Raw genomic sequence first — 6,375 nt, forward strand, 5'->3', positions numbered from 1 at the left:
GGTCAGTTATCCCCGCCACAGAGCCGTTAAGTTGTGACCGGACTCTAACTTGCGTCCGGTCAGCACTGACCGGACATGTCCCGTCACGAAAACTACTCTCTAGAACCTTACTGATGTTGACCGGATGCTGGCACCCAGAGTCCGGTCACTTCACTGTTCAACGTCCGGTCAGTTACCGAATCCTGACCAGCGTCCGGTCAACACTAACCGGACGCGTCCGGTCAGGAATCTCCCTCTCTAATACCTCTCTAGAGTTGACTGGACGTAGGAACCCAGTGTCTGGTCATTTTTCACTCAGCATCTGGTCGCAACCAAATGGCTCTAGATGATCAAATGAACTGACCGGACTCACCCTTCAGTGTCCGGTCACAACTAGACCAGCGTTCGGTCAGTCATTTGACCCTCCATTCACTTCCAACTCAAAATCATATGTGAATGAAATTTGCTCCAATTGATCTTAGGGCTACTCCTAAGCTACCTAGTGCTAGATTTGACAAGTGTTCACCACACCTAACCCACTAGACTCACATAGGTCAAGCTACTAGTCCATATCCCCCTTAATAGTACGGCCAAAGGAAAAAAAACAAAGTCCTAAACTACTCTAAGTGTCTCTTCAACACCAAACGACACTTAGAACTAGTCTGTCCTTAACCTTATCATCCATCCTTTGAAAATCAAAACGATATCCATCGTAGGGGCATGACAACCATGGTTGCCCAATCAATTTTCATTACCATGACCTAACTTAATTGCCTCTGCAAAACACACGTTAGTCATAATAATCTTGTATTGTCATTAATCACCGAAACCCAACTAGGGGCCTAGATGCTTTCAATGTACTCCTTTATAGATCTGTCGCTCAGGGGTTAGCTCGCTCAACTCCGAGTAGTCCGAGGCATGAGGAGATTGGAGGAACGTGTGTGTGGTGTGTTCGAAGGAGCGAGGGTTTATTTAGATGAACGGAATTATTAGTTCCAAATGAACTCCATGTACTAAATAAAATAAACTATATTCTCTTAATAAAAAATGGGTGAATGGCCTGATCACGAAAAAATAAAACAAACCATATCAACCACTCTCTTCGAGACTCTGGTAATGTTTTCGATACAGTCTTTGAAACATTGATTTGACACTCTCTTTTCTTTTTCTTTTAATAATGGATTCATTAATTCGGCCTCCAAATGCATGAAGGATATACAAAGCCAAAAGAATACAATAAGCACTTAGACTCACACCTCAACCAAGAGAAGAACACACAACTAAAAGAGAAAAAAAAACTATGACCTCAGCATAACCCTGTTTTCTAACATCTCTCCTGAAACGGTCAGATGAATATAGATGTCCGATTAATGAATCCATTATTAAAAAAAAAGAAAATATATTGTCAAATCAATGTTTCAAAGACTACCGTTGCCGAAAACATTACCCGAGTCTCGGAGAGAGTGGTTGATATAGTTTGTTTTATTTAGCACATGAAGTTAATTTAGGCCTAATAATTCCCTTCATCTGAATAAACCCTCCTCCTTCTAACACCACACACACATTCCTCAAATCTCCTCTCCTCATGCCTCGGACGACTCGGAGTTGAGCGAGCTGACCCCGAGCGCTTCCACCACGGCCAGCAGGTTCTTGTGCGACGACCCGCCGGCGCCAGCAGCTTCCTCCACCATCGCCTTCCACCTCGCCGCGCTCCTCCGGACCTCCACGCTCTCCATCACCTCACCGACATGCGCAGCGACCTGCTCCCTCCTCACTTCGGTGTCCAGCCGGCGCCCCACGCCCCACACCTCGCACGCGTACTTGCAGACGGTGAACTGGTCCGCGAACACCGGCCAGCACACCATTGGCACGCCGGCGGCGAGGCACTCGCACGTGGAGTTCCACCCGTTGTGCGTCAGGAAGCACCCCACGGCGCGGTGCCGCAGCACCTGCTCCTGCGGGCAGGGTTTACAATACCGGTAAGAAACAAATTTCGGTCCCCAGCGATAAATACGAAATTTCGGAAATTTCGGAAATATCGGTTCAAATTTAAATAAATTTAAATTGAATTTTAAACAAATTTGGCATCATTTCACTAGAAAAACTCTATAATCCATCATCCATCATAAATTTATATAACATCGACGAAATAACATAATATATCACAGAAGTAGAACCGCGGTAATACAGTGTGCTGACGGTGGGCGAGCTGCATATACTAGTGCCGTCCAATATGTGAGTGAGAAAATTAAATAAATTTGAAGAAATTTAGGGCTTTGATAAGACTAGATGATATGGAGGGTCATTTTAATGTGATTTGGTGTAATTTTAGAGTGAACGATGAATTTAACCGAAAAATTTTGACCGATAAAAAAATTTTCGGACCTCAGCGAAAAAGACGATATTTCGGAAATTTCGGCGATATTTCGCTGAAATTGTAAACCCTGCCTGCGGGCACCACGTTGCCACGCGGCCCCGCGCCGCCGTATCCGCCGTGAACGTCGGGGGCAGCGCGGCCGCCGGCTCGGCCCGCCGACGACGCCGGCGACGAGGTCCTCCCTGATGATCCACAGGAACGGGCGCCCCGTCGCCGCGAGGCCCCACGCGAACTCCGCCAGCTGCGACGCGGTGACCACCGTGAGGCTGCCGAAGTTGGCGTACACGACGGAGCCCGGCAACTGAGCATCCATCCAGGCCAGGCACTCGGTGTCGTGCTTCCACAGGCTCAGGTCAAGCGAGCCGCCGCCGGCGTCGTCTTCCTCGTCGTGGTGCCAGCGGATAAGGGAGCCCAGCGGCCCGACGGTGTAGATGCGCGGGTACTCGGCACGGAGGGCGGCGAGGACGTCCGGCTCAAGGGCGTCGAACGTGTTGATGATGAGGGCGCCGGCCTTGGTGCAGTTGTTGGACTCGGTGTCGCCGAACCACAGGCCGAAATCTTCTGGGTCGGTGGTGCGGACGAAGCTCGAGACGTCGCCGAGGCTGATCGGCGGCATGCCGGGGATCCAGTCGATGATCGTCGTCTCTAGGTAGCTGTTCGTTAAGCAGCTGTCATCTGCAAAGATGAGAAAAGAACGAGCAAATCCACACATATACATATATTAACTTTTGGTTCCCAGCTGCTGTTTTGAATAATTATTACAATCCATTCACAATTTGAAGTTGTCTTAACTCAAATTTTTCTAAGTTTCACCAAATTTAGAGAAAAGAACAATAGCATATACGACACCAATCGTCAATTTTAAACTAATTTAATGTTATTATATAAAAATAATAAGTGTAATGCATAACATACAGCAGTTGCAAACTCCAATCTCATACATATAACATAAAACCAAACTTGATTGTTACTAGTTTATAGGTTGTTGACTATGAAGTACTTAGCTCGTTTGGCTCGTGAGCTGAATTGTGAGCCAGCTCAAGCTAGCTCATTAACTTAATGAGGTAAAACACTAGCTTGGCTCATCAAGAAAAGAAAACTAGCCGAGCCGTGTGAGCTAGCAAGTCGTGATTTTTTTGCAGAATTACTATGCGTTGGGCTTCGCAAAATTTGAAAACTAGTGCAGCGGGCTGTATATGTATAGTAGTGTGTGCATGCCAGCTGGGAGTTGGTCGGATATTTGCTGGGCTCTCCTATTATTTCAAAAAATCTCGTTCAAAATAAAAAAAAAATCAGTCCACGTGAAGGTTTGTTGGCGGTAGCTTGGTCTTCTCGTGCGCAGATCATGTCCGCCGCCCCTGGCCAACCCTCAAGCATGTCCCAGCCAGCCACCCCCAATGGGCCGCAGCAAGCCATAGCCAGGCAGGGCCAAGTCAGCAGTAGCCATATCCCGCCAGACGATACGGTGGCTGCGGCCGGCCAGTGATGTCTAGGGGCGGGTAGAGGCCTTCGGCTAGGGTATGCCAAGAAGAGGCTAGGGCAAAGAGGAGAGCGGCAAGGATTGGGTTTACCTCCTTCCTAGGGCGATGGAGATGTGGCTTCTAGGGGTAGCGACAATAAAGATAGGGGTGGCGATTTCTTTCTTGGCTTTTCTTGGTTCGAGAAGGAAGAAATGTGGGGAGAAGTCACACCAACATGGATTTGATGTTGCCACCCAACTGTGTATCAACCGATTTTTCGAAGTGTGGAAAGATTACAATTGGAGTTGGAATAAGGAGTTGTTGGAGAGAGTATATTTTTTCAATCATGCTAGAAAACCAAGATTAGGAGTGGGTTTTGGGAACTATAGGAGATGCTATAAGGAAGGAGACAAATATGGGATTTCCTTTATTTATTTTTGAAATGATTTATTTCTTATTGAAACTATAAATGTTTCAGGGAACAATATTGTTAGTTACTTGCCTCAATTTGGTATAAGCATTTGTTTTTTTCTTAGTTTGGACATAGTATGCAGTAAAATTCTACTCACTCCATCCCAAACTGTATGTTGTTTTGACTTTAATTTTCTAGGTTCATAGCTTTTCCTATGTATCTAGAAATTATGTACAACTGGATACATAGCAAAAGCTTTGAACAAGTGAAAACAACTTACAATTTGGGATGGAGGGAGTACTTTAGCTATTTTTTTAATGAGTTAGGTTACATCCACGTCAAGATCTAGCACAACAGTAGCAAAATGCTTGAACATGAATTTTGTTTTATTTGAAGTTTGAGTTTGAACATATATGGATAAATGAGGCCTGAATAATAAATTTGCCAAACCATGTTTATGCCATTGCGTTAGTTTGTCAAAATTTCAAAATGTAAACTAAATTCGCTATATTCCAGCGAAATGTTTTGTTAGATTAGATTATTAGAAGATGTTTAGGCAAAGATTAGACTACAGTAACATATTACTATTTATTTGTACTAGCAATTTATCTTGCTATGCAAAGTGTTCACATTAGTATCCACTAGAATATCCCACTATCTCGCAATACAAAGTGTTCACATCAGTATCCACTAACACATGTCATTATGTCTTCATTGGAGCTATTCACATTAGCAAACCACATCATTTAACATATATATTTAGTTGTCCACACCATAATGCTAACATGTATTATGATATTTATTCAACTATATTAATAAATATAAATAGTATAATTTTACCAGCAATTTCCGCACGCGCGGGGCGTTCCTCTGTATACAAGGGGCGTCGGGAGTACCTTTGAGTGGTAGGCAGCTTCTTTCCCTGAGCTCCCGGAGCCTCATGTGGCACATGAGCGCCGCTGCGCTGCTGGTCCAGAGCACCATGCTGGGGACGCCGAGCTCCCGGGCCACCTCCAGGGCGAAGCTCATGAGCGCCGTGGGCAGCACACACGTGACGGGCAGCACGTCGGGCGCTGCGCCGCCACGGAGCCGCGCGACGAGCTCCCTCAGCGGCGCCGTGCACCGGCCGTGGGTGGTGGCCTTGGACAGGCCGAGGTCGTAGTCCTGCTGGTCCCGGTCGGCGTCCACCAGCCCGTCCGGGATGGTCTGGATCCTGAACCCCTCGCGGCCACTCACGGCGCCCGCGGTGGCTGCGGCCTGCTGGGCGCGCCGGAGGTTGTGCTCGGTGGCGACGAAGGTGACGAAGACGCCGTGGTGGCGCAGAGCCTGGGCCAGCTGCAGCGCCGGGTTGATGTTGCCGGAGCCCGGGAAGGGCACCACCACGACGTGCGGCTGCGGCATCGCCGTTCGTGTTGCTGCTATAGCTTGCACGCTTTTGGTGACTGGCAACTTGGCTTGGCTTCGATCAGTGCTTTGCCCTGCCACCGTAGTTAGTCGCTTTTATTAACCATAATCAATTGAAATGGACGGCAAGGTCCCAGCCTGAAAGTCAAAGGGACGGCGATACTTGAAAAACAAACAGTTTCCACTAACATCGCGTCATTTTTTGCCGGCCGCAGCACGCACAAAATTAACAAATGTAGTCTTCTATTGACTTTCGACTTTAGCAAATGAAGTTTTCTTTTCACTTCCCACTTTCTACATGAGCATCTTCCCCCTCTCAGCATCATCGATTACAAAATAGATTCCTATAAAAAAATAGATTGACAAATACATAAATGGAAGGAAACCACCCAGATCGAGCTACTTGGGAAATGGTACGTATCACAAGAGAGGAAGGAGGGCTTGGTGTCATAAACCTCAAAAGGCACGATGAAGCTCTAATGCTAAAGAGCCTGCACAAATCCTTCAACAAAGTTGAATATTTCTTGGACAAATCTCATCATGCCAGAACATGCAACTACTCAATCGGAAAACCCCATTACTGTCAGATTTGGATCTGGCGGTGGGCAATCGGCAGTGATAAGTGGTAAAAAAATCAGAACTCATCCTCCCTGTTGTGCCCTTAAACCCGGTTTGATCCGCTTCTTTTTTTCATCCGGAACAGTGTTTTTCTCTCACAAATTCCTCCAGATTCCTCCAAACGA

At 46.7% G+C, this 6,375-nt stretch overlaps 1 pseudogene; it reads right to left on the bottom strand.

Annotated features, from left to right (window-relative positions):
- Positions 1-1,562: 1,562 nt before the first annotated feature.
- On the bottom strand, positions 1,563-5,629 carry LOC136499550 (7-deoxyloganetin glucosyltransferase-like; annotated as a pseudogene).
- Positions 5,630-6,375: the final 746 nt, after the last annotated feature.

This window comes from Miscanthus floridulus, chromosome 13, assembly GCF_019320115.1.
Source record: "Miscanthus floridulus cultivar M001 chromosome 13, ASM1932011v1, whole genome shotgun sequence".
NCBI lineage: Eukaryota > Viridiplantae > Streptophyta > Magnoliopsida > Poales > Poaceae > Miscanthus > Miscanthus floridulus.